This window comes from Coptis chinensis, chromosome 5 (genome assembly GCF_015680905.1).
Source record: "Coptis chinensis isolate HL-2020 chromosome 5, ASM1568090v1, whole genome shotgun sequence".
Classification (NCBI taxonomy): domain Eukaryota; kingdom Viridiplantae; phylum Streptophyta; class Magnoliopsida; order Ranunculales; family Ranunculaceae; genus Coptis; species Coptis chinensis.
This window is the reverse complement of record NC_141460.1, coordinates 3,060,749-3,082,515: the sequence shown is the minus strand read 5'-3', so window position 1 is coordinate 3,082,515 and position 21,767 is coordinate 3,060,749. Positions and strand designations below refer to the sequence as shown.

At 34.1% G+C, this 21,767-nt stretch overlaps 1 protein-coding gene across 1 annotated transcript in view; it reads right to left on the bottom strand.

Moving 5' to 3' along the window:
* Nucleotides 1-20,386, bottom strand: part of LOC147496289 (protein BOBBER 1-like) — a 95,381-nt gene extending 74,995 nt beyond the window's left edge. The window contains exons 1-2 of the mRNA XM_086562443.1: nucleotides 20,340-20,386; nucleotides 20,219-20,256 (exon numbers count right to left, since the gene is read on the bottom strand). The gene's annotated coding sequence lies outside the window, so the exon portion shown is untranslated. The remainder of the gene's footprint in view (nucleotides 1-20,218; nucleotides 20,257-20,339) is intronic.
* Nucleotides 20,387-21,767: the final 1,381 nt, after the last annotated feature.

Sequence of the window (21,767 nt, the reverse complement as noted above, 5' to 3'; positions counted from 1 at the left end):
GAAGCTGAATGGAACTTAAAGCAAGAGTGCTACCTTATTAAGTTGTTGAAGGAAAATGTGATTACACCCGGTGTTAAAAGAGTTAATGGTAAGTTCATGAATAATGAATGGCTCGACTTGAGAAAGAAGTATTATTTGAGATTTGGACTTAAATATTTACCAAAAGCATACAAGAACAAGCACCAAAACATGAAAGAAAGGTTTTGAGAATTCAAAGCACTTGTTGAAAAGACTAGTGGGACAGGTTTAATCAAGTATTGGGTACTTTTATTGCGAGTGATTCATGGTGGGATGATTATATAAAGGTGATAAATGGTTATCATTTATTAGTATTCCTTTCCTTTTAACTATGTTTTTTGAATCTATGTTAATTGTTTTATTACAAAAAATAGACTCACAAAAAGGCCAAGCATTTAAAGAGGTTGAGAGCTAGTTTAAGGTTGCCCCGAGTACAAAGACTTGCAAATAATCTTTGGAGACACAATAGCGACTGGATCTAACAAAGCATCTATGAGCCATAACTTCGACTCAACAAATGAAGAGAATGGTGAGAAAGAAGCAACTATTGAATCCCTTATGCCTCCTCAAGTTCAAATTTTGGAGGGTGGCAATAATCGTGAAAATAATGACTATGGCACTCAAAGCACTCAAACCAAAAGTCAAAGCCATTCTCGCAAGCGAGAAAGAAGTGATCCTAAAGGACCCGAGCTTACGGAAGCTGTCAAGATGCTAGCTGAAGCATCACAAGCTAGAGTCGAAAAGAGGGGCAAATTCAGTATAATGGAATGTGTTGACATCATTGAAGCTATGGGTATCGAAATTGGAAGGCAGACTTATGTTAAAGCCATATCCCTATTTCAGGACAAAGGATGGAAAGAAGCTTTTCTACACATGTCAGATGCACGTAGAAGAGATGTGTTGTTAAGCATTGAAGAAGGAGATTTGTAGAAGATTTAGAAGTGCTACCGAAAGATTAAGAACATCCGCACTTGGTTTTTAATCTTAAGTTATAGGTTATGTTCTTTTGTTAGGGTTCTGGATTTAACCCCTTTTTTTTATGTTCAATGTGATAGTGAGTGGGGTTATATTATTGAATTCATGTTCTGTTGTTTACATTTCATAGGTTATAAAATTTTAATGGAGATGACTTAAGTATGGAATGGAATTGCTATGATTTTGTATGTAGGAAGTTTTATTATATTTTTGTTCTACTGGTTTTAGGATGTTTTATTGCTACTTGATATTGTGATGACTTGTGTGTGGTATAAATAATGCCTGAGTTGAGAACTGTAAAATTGGTGTGGCACCTGTAGTCTGTTTGAATGCCTTGAGTTTATCTGCATAATCTCAAACTTCAATCATGTGTAGACGCAACAATCTCAAACTTCAATTATGTGTTTGAGAAGTTTAAATCAGAAGCAGTGAATAACAAAGTGAATCTCATCCTTTTCTTGGCTGATAAAGAACCTTCTACCTCTCTTAGTTGGTGCCCTGGTATTTCCTTTTCCTCTTTCTTCTAATTAACTTTTCTTACCATCATATATTTTCATTTATGTATTTGTTTATTTAAACTACTAGAATTAAGATATATGACAGTCGTTGACTTATTGAGGATTAATCATTTTAGGGTTATTTAGGCTTTAGTCCTACTTTTTATGGGGTATTTAGGCTTTTGTCCTAAAATTATCGATTATTAGGTTTTAGTCCTACTTCCATCTCTGAGTTTCTCAAATGACCAGAATACCCTTAGAGCATGTTTATCACGCGACTTGAAATTGCAAAAAAGTAGAACCAAAACCTAATTTACCCAATTACAGGAGGGGTAAATCCTAAAAATGAGATTCATACATACACTAAATTCTAACATTTTCTTAACTTACATTAAAAAAAAATGTATTTTTGGAAAAGTCATTGCATTGTTTTTTTGTGCATTCTCTCTCTCTATAAGTCTTAATTTTAAATTGTTCGACTACGCAACACAATGTTGTGTTCATTGAGTCCTTTGAATTGGAGTGCTACATTCATAAGATAAAAATACAAATATAAATATTGACGAGTCGCGTGTTTAATACAAATATATAGTGAAGAATTTACCGCTCGAATTGAGGTTCTTCTCTAAAAAGAGTGCCATGTAGACAGAGAGACCTTCCAGCTCAGAAAAGCCCAAGCCCATAAATGGTTTTAGTGAGCCCAGAATCTACTACACAGAGTTGGTTTTACAAGTATAGCCCCTCTATTAAAATGTTTATGATTAAAACTAAATGGACATTATTGTATAGCCTCGCTATCAATGATCGAATGGCAGATGTAATTTACGTAGGAAACTTATTATAAAAGTATATTTATTGTTAAGTAAACAACAAAATCAAATTGATACAACAAATATATCATGAACAAACCTTTAGTTCAACAAACTAACTTAATTTACCAATGATTAAATTTGATCCTAGTGATAATCACTATGTCCTTTTTAAGACAAATTTGCTCCCTCTCGGTGCTCAAGGTTGATGAACAATTGTCTCCCAAGACAGAACGAATTTCAATCCCATGAATGTAGCACTCCAATTCAAAGGACTCAATGAATGCAACATTGTGTTGCGTATTCGAACAATTTAAAATTAAGACTTAGAGAGAAAGAGAATGCACAAAAAAGTAATACAATGACTTTTTCCAAAATACATTGTTTTTTTTAATGTAAGTTAAGAAAATGTTAGAGTTTAGTGCATGTCCGAATCTCATTTTTAGGATTTACCCCTCCTATAATTGGGTAAATTAGGTTTTGGTCCGACTTTTATTCAATTTCAAGTCGCGTGATAAACATGCTATAAGGGTATTCTGGTCATTTGAGAAAATCGGAGATGGAAGTAGGACTAAAACCTAATAATCGATAATTTTAGGACAAAAGCCTAAATACCCCATAAAAAGTAGGACTAAAGCCTAAATAACCCATCATCATTTATTATGTATATAGAGTGTTTGAAAGAATAATGAATTGGTAAGGTACTTTCCAATCCAACGGGTTGTCATGTCAGTGGTGAAGGTACTTGATGAAATTAGCCATATCATAATCAGTAAATAGAAAAAGGACCTGTTTTCCAATTTAGCTGAGCTTGATATGTCATGAGTATAGCCCAAAGAGAGTATCTTGGGAAGGCTCTTATAGCTTGTAAGAGGTGATGGTTCCATATTAGTTAAGAATTTAGCCAAGGTACTAAAAACCCTACACCGTGGAGGGCAAATGTCTAGTCTTAGTGAGATTGATGTACCATTAGTTATTGTACCTTTCAGGACCCATATACATGTAATTATTGTCCTTTTGATTTCCTTGTTCCATGAAAATGGATTTGAAGTACAAGAGTGCCTTTCAAACTACAAATCCGAATGGTAGGACTTGCTGGAAAAGATTCTAACTCTGACAGTCTGTGGAAGCAAAAAAATGAAACCATAATTTCCATCTCCTGTGCGAGTTAGTGCGTGATACAACATCTCATGTTCCTGTGTTGCTCTTTGGTGCAACTTCCTGGTATATATGGCATTACTTTGTGGGATGGGCTGGCTTGGCCTGGCTATGCTCAGGTTCTTTGTAGTCCCTCTTGACCATCCTTGAGAATGTGACTATTTGAATAAGCATCTGTGGAGTTTCATCTCCTTACTAGGGTAGGTGCAATCACACTTTGAAGGAGCTTCTATGATGTCTATGTCCAAGTGTCCAACAGACCATATTAGAATCCATATGTAGAATTTTTTGTTCTAAGGGTCTAGCCAGTGCTCTACCTTTTTCAATTCATTCATTTCTAGTTGGTTAATGTTATCATGTGATTGCAGTTGAGTGTTTTCTTTGGTCATGTGTATTATCTTTGTTACTTTCCATCATAAGTTTTTCTGCTATGCTAAAATTGGTGCATCATCAATTTATATGCAGTATCAACAAGAAGATAAAGTAGAGAATGCTTGTACTTACTTGTATTTACTTACCCCAAACAAATAGAGAAAGTAACATTATATTTCTTTTTTCAAATTCAACAGGATAAATATATGAGTTCAACAAGTTCTACCTCGACCGATACAAGTGACAAAGAATGGGAAGTTGCCGAATTGATTGCAACAAAGGCCATTATTCAGTATACTAACTATATCAATAAGCTAGCAACCATATCACAATGATCATTGTCAGGAAAACTGTATGTGATCAATTGTCTTGAAGGAAATGAAAATAGGTCCATAGATATGTTTCGGATGAAAGCAAACGTCTTATATGACATGTGTGATATTTTAAGAGTCAGGGGGTTACTTAGGGACACACGGTATGTTATTGTGGAAGAACAAATGTGTATATTCTTGGACACTATTGGTCATAACCAATCCAATAGAACTGTTGCCGATCGGTTCCAACATTCTGGAGAGACTGTATCTCGACACTTCAAAACAGTGTCAAAGGCTGTTTGTAAGTTTTCAAAAGAAGTTATATGCCCCGAACAAAGACGATAAGTACTATCCGTGGTTCAAGGTAACAATTTTCACATGTTAGAGGCTTTGGTCATTTTATTTGTTTTATACTAGGTATTACCCATGCCTTCGGCACGGATGTCCTTATTGGGGCTACCTATTTAAATGATGGATTTCAAATATATAATCTCAGTATACCTTAATAGTTGCATAACTTCAATAGCAAAACAGTTGTAATAATTTAAATGTAACTAAAATCAATTGCAAACTGCAAAAACTTGCAGTATCCAATACCAAGATGACCTTCATATGTTATATGAATTTAAAGCTTTTAATACAAATGTTAGACTATCAATGGCCCATTTGTTTCATTATTGTACCTTCTCATTCACTAAGGAACATAAAATCTTCCAATTTTGGAAAATGTATAGAAAATAACTTTGATATTACATTAGTCCTCAAAACTTTTGCAATCTTTCGCCAAAACAAAGTCCACTTGGATGATGCTTGTGTGCCATAATTAACACCACCTCATCTAGCACTCTCATTCTCATTTGCAAAGAAAAGGATCACATTTTTTTGTATTCAACTGTTAGGCTATTACCGTATTCATCTTTGAGAAATCAATCGACTTTTCTTTTCAGGGACCAACTTCAGCATCAAGCTATTGACATGAAAAGTTCTCAAAAAAATGCCAAGACATATCATACGTGGTCAAAGTAATTTTTCATCATGTTATGCACAAGAGGACAAAGTAAGAAACTAAAGAAAAAATCAGATTGAAAGCACAAAGAAAATTATACAATGAAGCGTAAAAATTGCAATCAAGAAAACCTTGCAATATAAGGTTCATTCAATGTAAAGAGAAGATAGCAACGGTCTTATATAGCGATACGAATCTCAAAAGAAAACAAAACTTGACTAAAAGCTCCATGCCAGAAAAAATGCATTACACATTGCACCCCTCGTATATAGTATCCACCTTCATCAGATTGAATGTATTTCCCATAATGTTTCTTCAGATACTTCTTTTATAACGAATAATCATTTGAAAGACCAATTGTAACATTCATAAATCAGTTAGGTTAGCCAGTAGTAATCAAACAGGGAAAGGTATTCCATGCTAGCTATAGTTTGAGGTTTAATGATGAAGCAAAATGTGACCAAGCAATTTATAACCAAGATCATAGCAACTATACATCAAGTACACAACAATAGATCAAGTCTTCAGTTATGAGTTTAAAAAACCCATTTGTGAAAATTCAAAGAATTAGCATTGAGTTATGAGTTAAGATTAGGAAGACTCAACTGTCCAAAGTTAGACTTTTCCTCTTAAGTTTCAACCAATAGGCAGTTATTTGTAAGACAAACTACATCTTTCTTTCACAACTGAAGAACAATGAATCTTGTTAGCTACGGAGAAAAGTCTATTTCCTATACCACCCACTATTTTACATGAGGTTGTTGCTTGTAGCATGACCATCACAGAATCAGGTCTATCATTTATCTATACAATAAGACACAACACTTGACATTATCATACATAATAAGAACATTTAAATGAAGTAAGAAAATAATCATCATAAACGAAGAGTAACTACACAGAATACCTGAAACCAACGCAACAATGCAAATTTAAGCAAGAATGAGAAAGCATCTCTTTTCATCCCCAGTTCATCTACCTCAAATGTTGTTGTTGCAAACTGACCTTTGATACAACTTTATCACTCTGAAAGTACATCAATAAAGAAAACCCACGTTAACCACTTGTGCTACATACAGGATCAATTTCAAGCTTATTGGTTAAATTATGTAAAACAAAAGAGTAGGCTTTCAATTCCAATTTGACATAAGTTTCAGTAAGTGCTAAATGCCATTATATTTTCACATTATTTCACTGAAGTATGTTAAGGAAAACAGACATTAGCAAACCAAAAATATATGATGATAGAATACTCACTTAAAAGTAGGAATTTAAGAACACACAACAGCACAAAACCAAAGAAACGGTTCAACTCCTAGTTCCATTAGTACTGCAGTTTTATTAATAACTTGGGACTTAAACCTTCCTTTACTTTGGCCATTGTGAATAGTGATTCTTTCTCTTTGACCATAGTAGCTTCTTGCACATACTGCACTGGATGAGATAATTAAGTAGCATTAACACTACCACCGAAATACCACCCAACCTCAGTTCAAGCAATGAAGCAAAAATAATACCAACTCAGACCTTGTTACATACATTCAAACTATTTGCGCTAGTAGTTGTCCTTATTAGTGATCAAGGACTTTCATTCCGTTTTCAAACTTACATGTTCGAGCTTAAAATTTCAGCAGTGAAGCATATTCTGAACTTGGCCATTACTACTGAGCAGCACTCAAACTCCAACTCACCGTTCAAATCAGCATAGTAGTAACCAACGGAACAACAATTACCCTAAATGTAACCACATCTGGAGTCTAGACCAGGCATTTGGCCATGTTCCTTCAACACGTCAATTTTCAATAGCGTCTAATTTGCGAACCCAAAATAAAATGGTAACAAAATCAAGAACAATAATCATTTGCAAATCATCAAGGTGAATGCAGGCATGGGAAGAAATGTGTCAATAAAATTAGCATGATTCTTAACTGACCAATGCCTGACTTGCATACATATATTCTTTTCACTTATCGATGTTAAGCCCAAATCAAATCCCTTCACACTGCTGTCAGCTAAGAACAAATCTCACCAATGTAGATATTCAAATAAACCATACGTTAATTGTGATTTCTAAAGCCAAATAGGGCATTGATATCTGTTGATTCATAGTTCCCAGAAAGTAGCCACAAATTTTCACCTATTCAATTCCTTACATAGTTTTATTCCCTACCATTCTCTAAACAATATTACTCTGTTTCCAAAAACATGATCCTGTAGTCCAGGGTCAATGCTCATTACAACAATGCATATAAATGGCGGTATAAAATTCGTGCAAAAAAAGACCTAAGAATCACATTGATTATAATGTTACCATGCTAGGCCAAGGATAACACCTGATTAATGTATGGTCAATTCTACTCTAACATCTTCATATGTTTCTTTGTTTAACCTCTTCTGTTTTGTGATAACTAAGAGAGCGTACAAAAGATAAATACTAAATAAATCGAAGTACCGAAGCAATCATTAGACTGAATAATACTAAAAACATACGCTATACATACCATCCACAGTAGCAAGGGATGATGGTTTAACTCGGATCATACTTTACTTGTTGCAAATCAAATACCGCAAAGTTTAACTATAATCTTGTAACTCCACCTACACTATCTTCCCTAAATGCTAAAAGTGGATACACTAATGCTAAAAGTCAATAGCTTGGACCAATTCTCCTTTCGTTGCTGGACTTAATGGCTCTTTTGTATTCGTAGCACGTCACTATTATGTTGCACCACATCAAATGATATATTGTCGGTCCTTTACATAATAGGTCTAAGCCTTTATGTTATCAGAACAAACCTAGAACTACACTACCTTTTTGGCTATTCCTAGTCTTGTCTAAGATCCATTAGTATTTAGGGTTAGATAGACTTACTCCCCCATTACTAGTTGCCAATTAGTGTTATCCCCATTTTCAAAAATATTAGTGATACCCCCATTTGTAAGATCTAACGGTCGATTTCTTCATCTGAAAAAAAAAAAATCATCTCAGTAGCCGTTGGATCTTGCAATTTCGAAGGTATCACTAATATTTTTGAAAATGGGGGGTAACACTAATTGCAACTATTAATGGGGGGGGGGGGGGGGTAAGTCTAACTAACCCTAGTATTTACTAATCTACTGCTGTTATCTCAGCAGGCCATGGCTCCGAATACACTTTATAATCCTCTCCTAGCAACAAAAACCATTATGCCATGAAGGTTAGCCAGTGGAGTTATTGTGGTTAATAGTCCAACACACATTTTACAACCTGCTCCACAACGCTATCATCATCTCACTCATCAATCGATCTACACTTTAAAGATTGATGGAATTGCTTGGTGTCTAAATCTTCTCAGATTCCTCTCTGATCATCCAACTAATTGACAGATTAACACAACCATGGACATGCATACTGACATCCAAATGGAGCTTTCATTATGCATAACATACATCTCACTAGAACGGGTATACTTAACTTTATTAACCACCATTAACAGAAACATGGGAAGAACATCCTAGAAGATGATTCAAGAAGTAAAAAACAATCAACTATTATTGCATACAGTAGTGGAACTTAGTTTTAATACAGGATATACCATGTTGAACAAAAAAAAAATACAAAACACCCAAACACCAATGCAAATGACAACAAATGGATATTTCATCTCTTTGCAAAGAGAAAGCAAATATCACAAATTCATGTAAATGGGAAAATCCCACATCCTATAAAAAATCTAAAGAGAGCGAGAAGGGGATGTTGAAAATGGCATTGATATAATGTTCTTGTTGCTTAATCGAGCTAAAACAAGGGGCGTTACGGTAATTGGCACACTCTTCTCCATTGAGTTATGCAATAAATAGCTCAAGAAATAAGATATAACACATTTTTATTAGGATAGTAATACTTGAATTTATATATATCTAATTCACCTTGGGCATATGGTCGTTCCTCAACCTTATCAAGTAAATCAGCTAACATAGCTAAGGGACTAAAATGTTTATCCCAAATCAACAAATATAAAGCTACAATAGCCTTATTAGCCACAATCCGCAATAAATGCAAGAGCAAAACTGCCTACATTGCTACAAAACCAAAGAAACTAATAAGCAAGTGAACTATTAAGCTACAATACAAAACCCTAAGTGCTCACTTGGCTTCCACCAAGCGCTTTTATATTTCTTTCAATACCAAGGTAACCTATGTTACCCTTTGGAATATGCTGCTACGCTGCTTTGGAGCAAGTGGGTATCTTAATTTCAATATGCCTGCAAGTAACTTTAAAATGCTAAAAGGAGTGTTATATATCTTTCATCTAAAAAAACATAAAGATTGAAAGTAAATATTGGTTGTAAGAAATAATTTTTTTTTAACGGCCTGAAACGTTGTTGTAGAGGCCCAAGCCCACAAAACCTTTAATAATCTTTCCATATGCTACTTTGTGTTTTTGACCCTTTATCACAACCGTTACATTTCACAAATTATATATATTATCGAAAAAAAAAACTAGCATTTCACAAATTAAACTTAATAGTTATGAATTATTTTGTGGGCCTTTATTCCATTTTTAATTGGCATTTATACACATTAACGTGCTTTAAAAGTATACTAAAAAAATGTTTCAAAACGATTCAAAGCGTACATCTACTCCGATCGAACACAAATCCCTGTGAAATCCCAACCACCATTTGTGGTTCAACTTTTATGGTCACCTTCCTTGCACTAAATCCCCATCCTTGGATATCCTTACAAAAATGAAACGTACTACAATGTCATGGGGAAAAAAATGGACAAATTAAGAACCATAACATGAGATGTAATGTTGGTATTTTACTACCATACCATAAGATGTAATGTTGGTATCTTACTATCAATAGAAATCTGGCTACATGTCCTTTCTCTGAGCTAGTAATGGAGTTAAATTCATTGAAACTTATTAACCTTGACAGATAGAGCTAAATCAATTAAATGCCAGAGAAGCAGTCCTGATTCATCCTATGCAAAGCAAAACAATCAACATCAACAAACAAAAGAGAGCACCAAAATTGGAATTAAACATTTAACGAACAATTAAATAATTGCGAACCTTGAGAGAGCAATTTGGGAGCCCGACTAACTTAATTGTAAATCGCTACTTGGATTGAACAAATGAAATGGAAATGGAAATGCAAGAAAAACCTTCATAGAATCGGATATTTGATTGAGACATGAGAGGTGATTAGTAGAGGAGACAAAGCGGTTTATTGGTATTACAGACATTTCTGATTCTATTCTTAACGATACATTAATTCCTATGTAGAAAATAATGGTAGGAGTTTATTTTTTCCAATAATATTATAATAATGCTAAGAGGTTTATCAAAGGCTTTATTAGTGATTAAAGAACAATGGTTTATTAATGATTTATGGTGGGCGTTATTTGGGTGATTAAGAATAAAGTCAGCCATAAAAAAAAAAAGTGACTACAGTTGTTTGGGTGGGCAAACGTTTTAACTTTTAAGCGTAAAGTGAGAATACATAAGCAGGAAGAAGTGGCGTCAACAAAGAATAACAACCAATAGAGTATTGGAGTTCGACAGTAAATTATGATCAGCGAATCAAAGCTAAATTATAATAATTTAGGCATGACACATAAAGAAAACAATTTGACATCAATATCCACTGTCAAACTCAACTGAAAACAAAAGTACAAAATAAATGCATACACAAAGCAGATGAAACAGCAGGGTGGTCTCTCATCACAACTCAGTTGTGAGTGAAATTACTGTTGGTTTTCGCATTCAAACCCAAAATCTTGAATCTTCATCGGCAAAGTTAAAAATTTGGAACAAATTAAAACTGTTAGTAAAACGTATAGCTCAACCAAAAACCAACGTCAATGCTCTAACATCAAACAATAATCCAACAAATCTATTTACTCTAAAATTAGGAAAAAAAACACTAAATTCGTACCTCCTGAAAAACCTTCCCAAAGATGATTAGAGATCAAGAACAAATTAGAAACACTAATGGCGAGAGAGAGAGAGAGCGTGTGTGTGGAGGTAGTGTTTTATATGTGTTGGATAGCCTTAATAATATAGGAGAGTTAATTAATGTTTAGTTGATAGAATACATAGAGGTTGATCAAGACTTGATTGGTTTTCTGAAACTGATGGCGAGGTTTGGGGATTAAGCATCACCGCTGAAGCAAAAATATTTATAACATCATGCAAAAATTCAATTGTATGAAAAGTTTGCAATCTTCAATCTCCGTGCGTTACGTTTTACATTTTTTTCATTTCTTTCCATAGTTATACCAAGCCCAAAGTCCACGTGAAACTTGAGAATATCTTCACGCACAATTTTGAGATTAAATGAGAGAGTTAATTGCATTTACATGGCTCAAGATATTTAATACATATTGTATTATTGTATTTGGTTGTATTTGGTAACCGATCTTTGAAGTAATTAAAACCCATTTACTAAGAAATTAAGAAGTCAAAAGATTTACTAATTCCCCTTACAGAAATTAGAAATGATGTTTCAAATTTCTTAAATGGTGTAGAAATTCACATGTAGAAAGTTAATATAACTATTAATACAACCACTTTTTTAGGTAATTGATAACTATTTTTTGGTAACTGAAGTAATTGGTATTTTTATTACCAAATCAATCTTTTATTACAAAACATTTGATTCATTAAGTAACATTTTAAATGTCATTGAGGTTTCAAAATGTTCTAAGCCATACACGTGTCTATGCAAATCCCCATGCACATCTAACTTAGATCCCCACACGATCCCGACCTCTCTTTGTCTTGCCATTATGTTTTATTATAATAGATGGTGTAGGTTTTATATTAGTGATATCATATTAAAAGCTTAGTATGTTTTGTTTGTTAGAATTGTATTGGGGCAATTGATGGGACACACATTCCAATAGTTGTGCCATCCGGTAAAGTACAAATACCATATCGAGGGAGGAAGGGCATACCAACTCAAAATGTCATGTGTGTATGCAACTTTGAAATGTGTTTTACTTTTGTTCTTGCTAGCTGGGAAGGTTCAGTAAATGATTCAAGAATTCTACAAGAAACCATTGAAGATCCGCAACTGAATTTTCCCCAGCCTCCACATGGTAATTGCAGCTAAGCTAAGTTCATTACCATTTTTATTTTATTTTTCACTTTAACTAAGTTGCTTTTTAATAGGAAAATATTATGTGGTTGACTCCGGATATGCTAATGCCCCTGGGTTTCAAACACCGTACAGAGGACAAAGATACCATTTGAATGAGTATAGTGGACATGGAAGATCACCAAAAACCGCAAATGAGCAATTCAATTATGCTCATGCGTCAATCCGTAACATAATTGAGCGATGTTTTGGGGTGTTGAAATGCCGGTTTCAAGTGTTGGAATTAATGCCATCATATAATCTTCACAAGCAAAGAAATATACTGATTGCTTCATGTGCTCTTCATAATTTTATAAGGAAGCATGCTCTTAAAGACAATTTTTTTGAGACATTTGAAAAAAAAAAGATGTTGTTGTGCAAGGTGTGGGTAGTAGTCATGAAGCGGGACAAAGTTCGACAAGTGCAAGTGAAGTACAAGGAGATATGGGGATAGCGAGAGATGGTATTTGTAGGGGGATGAGTATGTTTTATAGACTACCGTTGTAACTTTTTTGTGGGTATTGTAATATTTTCTAATTAGGAAGCATTTTTTTACTATTTATGTCAAACAAACTTTTAACTTATTGGCTTTTAAATTTCGTCTTTTTGCTTTAGAAATTGTATTTTTAACAAAGATACTTATATTTTGCATTAAATGAAAAATCATATAAGGACTTCTGAGCTTGGTAGCTTTTGGCTTTTTGTTAGTTGCCAAACACCGCCTTACAAAAATCCAATTAAAGAAAACGATAGAAGTTATGACAGCCATTAGCATACTAATTACTCGACAACTACATTAGAAGGTGGGGCCCATTAACTATAGGTCAAGTGAGAACGTTATTGGGCCTAGAGGGAATAAGGGCCCAAAATGAAATGTCTAAAATTAAAGCCCGCAATGCAGACCATAATAAGTTTAAGCCCGGCATCAACTATTATACTACGGGACCAGAAGATGGCGGAAAAATTAGTTCCAGAAAAGCGTCACACTTTTATTCATGAAGGTAAGTTTTTTTATTGGACCTAAATTTCAATTCTTATTTTATGTCTAATATTTCAAAAATCACATAAAAATGTTTTCTTGTAGGTCAGAAAGTTTTCGAATGGGACCAAACACTTGACGAGGTGAACATGTACATTAATCTACCTTTTAATGTACCTAGAAATCTTTTCACGTGCAAGATACAATCGAAACATGTTGAAGTTGGAATTAAAGGAAACCCTCCTTATCTTAATGTATGTATCTAAATAACATCGTATCATTTTTAAATTTTGTAATACATTGTTTTGATATTTTGTGGTGGTTGTTATTTATTCAACATGATTTGACTAGTCATGTTAAGATCAATTCACCATTTTGGACTATAGGTAAATGCGTCTTTTTTTGCTTGTATTGTTTCTAAGAAGTGTTTATTTGATATGTGTGTTAATAATATATTTGTTTTTGTAATTGTGAATTGGATGTTATTGGTAGAGGATGATATATTGCATATAACTTTGCAAAAGAGAGAAAAAGGGTAGACATGGGTTTCTCCTATATCTGGTCAGCTTGATCCTTATGCGTCTGATATCGAACAGAAGCGCCTTATGCTTTAGAGATTTCAAGAAGAGGTAAACTTTGTTTTTGTCCTGTTAAAGACTCAAATGTTGTTTGTCACTCGTAGTTAGATATTGTTTAATATTTTCGTATATGTTTGTGGATAGTGAAAAATAAACATATAAAAGATTTCCTTGGGCTAATTTTGTTATAATATAATTTGATGAGGAAGTTGAATTAAGATGTTACGTAGGTATTAAGCCAACTGGGAATCTGGATCCCTAAATTACTAAGTTTGAGTATCTGCGTGCTGGTAGCACTGTCGAGCTTTGACATTAGAGTGGAGTTGTAAACGGGGATTTGTTCTCGTCCTCTCAATCCCCAAAAGCAAGTTGGTAATTGCTTCACAAGCGAAGTCTTTTAGTGTTTCACCCAACCATAGATTGTGACCAATGTCCTTGTTAGTAATTGATGGCCTCTTGAGTGCTAACAGTTGAGGTAAACTTGGAAAGGACATTGGTCACAATCTGTGTTTTCACACAACCATGGATTGTGATCAATGCCCTATCAAGTTTGGGATAATATGTTTATAACAGTTCCAATGTGAAAGAAAGGTTTTTATTTGAAATCCACTGTGAGAATTCAGGCTCTCTAGTGAAGGATAGTGTTTTTTTTCATAAGGTTTGTAGTTATGGTATGCATCAATTTTTACGATTTCCCTAAGCCTTTAGAGTATAGAGTAGTAATGGGAAGCAAGGTTTCCTCTTTTACAACCTTGTGAAAGAGAGCTCTCCATTCTAGTAGACCGCCTATTGTTCTAACAACTATGTAATATGAACAGTGTAGATTTTGTTCAAAAGAAAAATGTGTTGGAGAATGGAAGATGCAAACACTATATGTTAGTATTATTATTGTGGTTTTTGTTAAAAGAGGCAAGAAGAGATCTCTTATTTCTTGCTTTTGTAAAAAGAGAGAAGATGAACTTTAAAGGAGAGATATTGTTTTCTTCTTTTAAGTTATGAGTTACAATTGGGTTTAAGTAAGGTCAAGGTAATTTAAAATAAGGATTTAAGCTAGTCTTGACACAATAACAAAACATAGTATGAACTCAATATTATGTTATTAGCAAAGTGATTTACTTGTGAGTGGTAGATTCAGCAGATCCTATGCTCAAAACATTTAATGTCTATTGCCACATGTTTCCCCCAGTCGATGTTATTTTAAGATGCCTATGGCTTTTCATTGTGCTGAAGCATATCTGTTTGACAAGTGTGGAATACAATGCCTATTGTACACACAGAGTTGTTCAGTCTAAGTCACTATGCTCCCACTTTCGAATTGTTAAAAAGTGGCCATATATATCATATGCAATTATGAAACTAGAATAGGAAATTCATGGACACCATCTTCGAACAAATACCACCAGATTTGTAACTGCTAGATTCTGTAGGACTAGAAATTGTATACAATGTTTAGAAAAACGCATTTAGGCTTTGCTTCAGAGCCTCGCATCCAAAATCCCACGGAGGCTATAGGCTTATAGGTAGTGCAAGAGCCTTAAGTTTTTTCAAATGTTGTTAATTCTTTTATCCATTCACATGTCTCATCTTATATTTTAATTTCCAAGTTTGTTTTTCTTTCGTTTATTTATAATAACAATATTGTATTCCAAGTCTATTTTTTTTCTTTATGTTTTTTTTGGATTTTTACAGAGATATTATTTTCTTCATTTAAGTTATGGGGTTACAATTGGGTCTGAGTAATGTCGGGCTACTTTAAAATGAATAGTTATAGGAACTAAGCTAGTCTTGACACAATAACAAAACATAGTATGAACTCAATGTTGGTTACTAGCAAAGTGATTTACTTGTGAGTGGTAGGTTCGGCAGATCCTATGCTCAGAAACATATAAAGTATGTTGCCACATGTTTCCCCCTATCGATGTGATTTCAAGATGCTACATCGACGCTTTATACCCGTGACAGATACTGGCCAACACGGTATCAATGTCACTTAGTTTAAGCCTGAGGCTTTTCACTGAGTTGAAGCATATATGTTTGACAAGTGTGGAATACAACGCCTATCATACACACAAAGTTCTTCAGTCTAAGTCACTACGCTTTCACTTTCAAATTATTAAAAAGCTATATATATACATATATATGATTATAAAACTGAAATAGTAAATTCATTGACACCATCTTCAAACAAATATTTGATCCTTCTTTGATATTTCTGAGTTTTTGTTCCCAAAAGTAAAGCCTAGTTTTGTTGTCGAATCTGTAAAGGAGTTTTCTAATGATTGCTTAGTAATGGCTTCGTTTTTTGACTTGCAATTATTACCAATTGAAGACCAGTTTACGGTATTTGCGCCAAAGGATGTTGAGATGAAGCTTCATTTAAAGAATTTCGGTAATCATAACTCGACATTTCGTTTTTCTAAACAATGTATACAGTTTCTAGCAATTATGGATCTGGTGGTATTTGTTTGAAGATGGTGTCCATGAATTTAGTATTCCGGTTTTATAATAATATATATGTATATATATAGCTTTTTAATAATTTGAAAGTGAAAGCGCAGTGACTTAGACTGAAGAACTTTGTGTGTATGATAGGCGCTGTATTCCACACTTGTCAAACATATATGCTTCAACTCAATGAAAAGCCTCAGGTTTAAACTAAGTGACATTGATACCGTGTTGGCCGGTATCTGTCACGGGTATAAAGCGTCCGTCGTGGCATCTTGAAATAACATCGACAGGGGGAAACATGTGGCAACATACTTTATATGTTTCTGAGCATAGGATCTGCCGAACCTACCACTCACAAGTAAATCACTTTGCTAGTAACCAACATTGAGTTCATACTATATTTTGTTATTATGTCAAAACTAGCTTAGTTCCTATAACTATTCATTTTAAAGTAGCCCAACATTACTCAGACCCAATTGTAACCCCATAACTTAAATGAAGAAAACAATATCTCTGTAAAAATAAAAATAAAAAAACATAAAGAAAAAAAATAGACTTGGAATACAATATTGTTATTATAAATAAACGAAAGAAAAACAAACTTGGAAATTAAAATATAAGACAAGACATGTGAATGGATAAAAGAATTAACAACATTTGAAAAAACTGAAGGCTCTTGCACTACCTATAAGCCTATAGCCTCCGTGGGATTTTGGATGCGAGGCTCTGAAGCAAGCCTCAATGCATTTTTTCTAAACATTGTATACAGTTTCTAGTCCTACAGAATCTAGCAGTTACAGACCTGGTGGTATTTGTTTGAAGATGGTGTTCATGAATTTCCTATTCTGGTTTCATAGTTGCATAGATATATATGGTCACTTTTTAACAATTCGAAAGTGAGAGCGCAGTGACTTATACTGAACAACTTTGTGTGTACAATAGACGTTGTATTCCACACTTGTCAAATAGATATGCTTCAGCTCAATGAAAAACCACAGGCATCTTAAAATCACATTGATAGGGGGAAACATGTGGCAACAGACAATAAATGTTCTGAGCATATGATCTGCTGAATCTACCATTCCCAAGTAAATCACTTTGTTAGTAACATAATATTGAGTTCATACTATATTTTGTTATTGTGTCAAGACTAGCTTAGTTCCTCATTTTAAATTACCCTGACCTTACTCAAACCCTATGTTGCACGGATACTGACGCGGCAACTCAGTTATATCTCAAAAAAGTAGGACGCAGAAATTAATTAATATTTATAATTTTATTTTATATAAATTAAACATTAAAAACTAAATTAAATGTATCAACATTCATAAATTCAAAACTATTAAAGATAAGGGTAGATAAATAGCCATAAAATTAAGTTTCATATTTCCTAATTAAACTTTAAAAACATGTCATAAGTCTTAACAAAACAAAAACAATGAAAAAATTGAGTTTTTTAATATTATTTTGATTTATTTTTTATTTTTTTAGGTCACAATCCGCGTCCTGACCATGTTGACCGCGTCCTGACCCGCTTCCGATTTAGTTGACTGCATCTTGACAATGTTGACCGCGTCCATGCCGCGCCCGCGTCCGACGCGGACACAACCTATTAGGAGGTGCGTCCGTGCTTTAGAGCTCAAACCCAATTGTAACTCATAACTTAAAAGAAGAAAACAATATCTTTCCTTTATAGTTCATCTTCTCTCTTTTTACAAAAGCAAGAATTATTATCTCTCTTCTTGCCTCTCTCAACAAATACCACAATAATAATACTAACATACAGTGTTTGCATCTTCCATTCTCCAACACATTTTTCTTTTGAACAAAATCTACAGTGTTCATATTACATAGTTGTCAGAACAATAGGCGGTCTACTAGAATGGAGAGCTATCTTGCACAAGGTTGTAAAAGAGGAAACCTTGCATCCCTTTACTACTATATACTCTAAAGGCTTAGAGAAATCGTAAAAGTTGATGCTTACCACAACTACAAACCTTATGAAAAAAAAACACTCTCCTTCACTAGAGAGCCAGAATTCTCACAGTGGATTTCAAATAAAAACATTTCTTTCACATTGGAACTGTTATAAACATATTATCCCAAACTTGATAGGGCATTGGTCACAATCCATGGTTGTGTGAAACACAGATTGTGACCAATGTCCTTTCCAAGTTTACCTCAACTGTTAGCACTCGAGAGGCCATCAATTACTAACAAGGACATTGGTCACAATCCATGGTTAGGTGAAACACTAAAAGACTTCGCTTGTGAAGCAATTAACAACTTGTTTTTGGGGATTGAGAGGACGAGTACAAATCCCCGTTTACAACTCCACTCTAATGTCAAAGCATGACAGTGCTACTAGCACGCAGATCCTCAAACTTAGTAATTTAGGGATCCAGACTCCCAGTTGGCCTAATACCTACCTAATACCTACGTAACATCTTAATTCAACTTCCTCATCAAATTATATTATCACAAAATTAGCCCAGGGAAATCTTCTATATGTTTAATTTTCACTATCCACAAACATATACGAAAATATTAAACAATATCTAACTACCAGTGACAAAAAACATTTGAGTAACAAGACAAAAACAAAGTTTACATCTTCTTGAAATCTCTGAAGCATAAGGCGCTTCTGTTCGAGATCAGACGCATAAGGATCAAGCTGACCTTGACCAGATATAGGAGAAACCCATGTCTACCCTTTTTCTCTCTTTTGCAAAGTTATATGCAATATATCATCCTCTACCAACATCCAATTCACAACAAAAACAAATATACTATTAACACACATATCAAATAAACACTTCTTAGAAATAATACAAACAAAAAAAGACGCATTTACTTATAGTCCAAAATGACGAATCGGTCTTAACATGACTAGTCAAATCATGCTGAATAAATAACAACCACCACAAAATATCGAAACAATGTATTGCAAAATTAAAAAATGATACGATGTTATTTAGATGCATATAGGGGTGTAATATCTGCGGGCGGGTCAACCACGGGTCAAATAGTGATGGGTCGGGCGGAGGCGGTCTAGGGGATACAAATCCAGTGGTCCCCCGACGGGTTTTTGGGCGGGTCATCCGGGTCGGGTGGAAATTATCATTTTAACCCAATTTCACCCAAAAAAAACTTTTTAATTCTACAAGTAATATATTTCCAATTCACAACATAGAGAAAAAAAAATGGAATCAATCAATAAAAAATAAACAAAATTAAAAAAAAAAAAAAAAAAAAAACTTGAACCCAAACCATATCTGTAAATTTGAAATTTTTTTCTCGTGATTTACCATTTGTAAATTGATTATTTTCCATAGCATGATAAAATGAAGATGGGAGCGAAGATCTATGGTACAAAACAATAAAATATAAACTAAAAGAATTCGAAATTAATACAAGGATGAATGATTCATCTTCTCCGAAATTTGAAAGTTGAATTTGAACTTTTGATATTTGCCCAATGTTCAAACTTGAATATGTGAAATTGATGTTGGACTCATAAGTTTGTATTCATATCTCTCAAATTCCTACAAAAGTGAAAAGAAAATATAAACAAAATACAAAAATATTAGAGTTAGAGTCTTGAAATTATGCGGGTTAACGGCTTTTGACACGGTGTGGGTCGGGCGGCTTGACGGGCCGGGTTTGAGCATAGAACCTACACCCATAGCCCGACCGTGTAAAAATGGTGGCGGGGCTGGACGGGTCTTTTTTCGGGTCGGTGCGGGTTTGGGTGGCGGGTGAAAACCGGGTACCCTACTGGATGATGGGTCAATGGTTTTTTTTTACACTCCTAGATGCATATATTAAGATAAGGATGGTTTCCTTTAATTCCAACTTCAACATGTTTCGATTGTGTTTTACACGTGAAAAGTTTTCTATGTTCATTAGAAGGTAGATTATGTACATGTTCACCTCGTCAAGTGTTTGGTCCCATTCGAAAACTTTCTGACCTACAAGAAAACATTTTTATGTGATTCTTGAAATATTAGACATAAAATAAGAATTGAAATTTAGGTCCAATAAAAAAACTTGCCTTCGTGAATAAAACTGTGACGCTTTTCTAGAGCTAATTTTTCCGTCATCTTCTGGTCCCGCGGAATAATAGTCGAAATTTAGAGAAGATGAATCATTCGTCATTGTATTAATTTTGAATTTTTTTAGTTTATATTTTATTGTTTTGTATTATAGATCTTCCCGTCTTCATTTTATCTTACTATAGAAGATAATCAATTTACAAATGGTAAATCACGATAAAAAAAAATTAAATTTTCAGATATATATGATATTGGGTTCAAGTTATAGTTTTTCATTTTTATTTATTTTTCATTGATTGATTCCATTAATTTTCTCTATGTTGTGAATTGGAAAGATATTACTTGCAAAATTAGGATTTTTTTTTTTTTTTTTTTTTTAAAATTGGGTTAAAATGACAATTTCCACCTGACCCGAATGACCCGGCCCCGTAAGCTGACCCAACAGGCCAGGATTTGTATCCCCTAGACCCGCCCTGCAGTTGACCCAACCCGCCCCGTATCACACCCCTATAGAAACCAATCTGCCAAAAAATTGGTTCGATTCGGATATTCTGGAACTATGCAATTGACCCAATGTGTCTCTTCAAGTCATCTTACGAGTATAAATTTTCTCAACTTCCATATGCAATATTCTATACACCATTCTAGCATTATACTGGTATATCACTGAAGTGCAACATCTCATCGGTTTCTATTGTCTCAATATATCAAACTTTAAACAATGGGGTCCGGAAAAGAGTCATAGCACTAAGGGCAAAATTTAAACAGGTTGAGAATTACGAATTACAGGAAGGGAAAACGATCAAGCTAATTCCACAAATAAATACAAGCACAGAAACACAGCTATGTAAATTTATTAAATATTGTAAGCTTTCGTCAACTATCACTATCTCGATTTATCTTTCAACATAGTAGGATCTACAACTTTTAGAGAACAAAATAAAACATAAAATAAGAAAAGTTACAAAATTACAGCATGACAAAGTGGATTAAAAAACCAAATCACAAACACTGATGAACTCGAAGAAGAAAGAGCATTCAACCATTTAAAGCAGACTTATAGTGGTTCTCGTCGATTGTTGTGTAAATCACACCTTCATTTTCCAGTAATCCGATAGATTCCTTACACATACCAAAAGGGGCAAACATTTGCTTAAATGCCTATCTTGGATAGTATCGATGAAGATGTTGAATTTTGACAGCTGAAGGACTAAAAAGCATAAAGCTGTGTGTGTGTTTGGGGGGAGGAGGAGGAGAGATACCTGATTTTCTGTAATGGAACTTTAAGATGCTGGGCAAGTTCATTTATATGTACCCCGCGATCGCCAAACTCGAAATTAAGGCAAAGAAATGCAAACAGACCAAAATTCATTAGTTAGGCACTTGGGAGAAATCTAGAAAAGCACTACATATACAATCTGCACTAT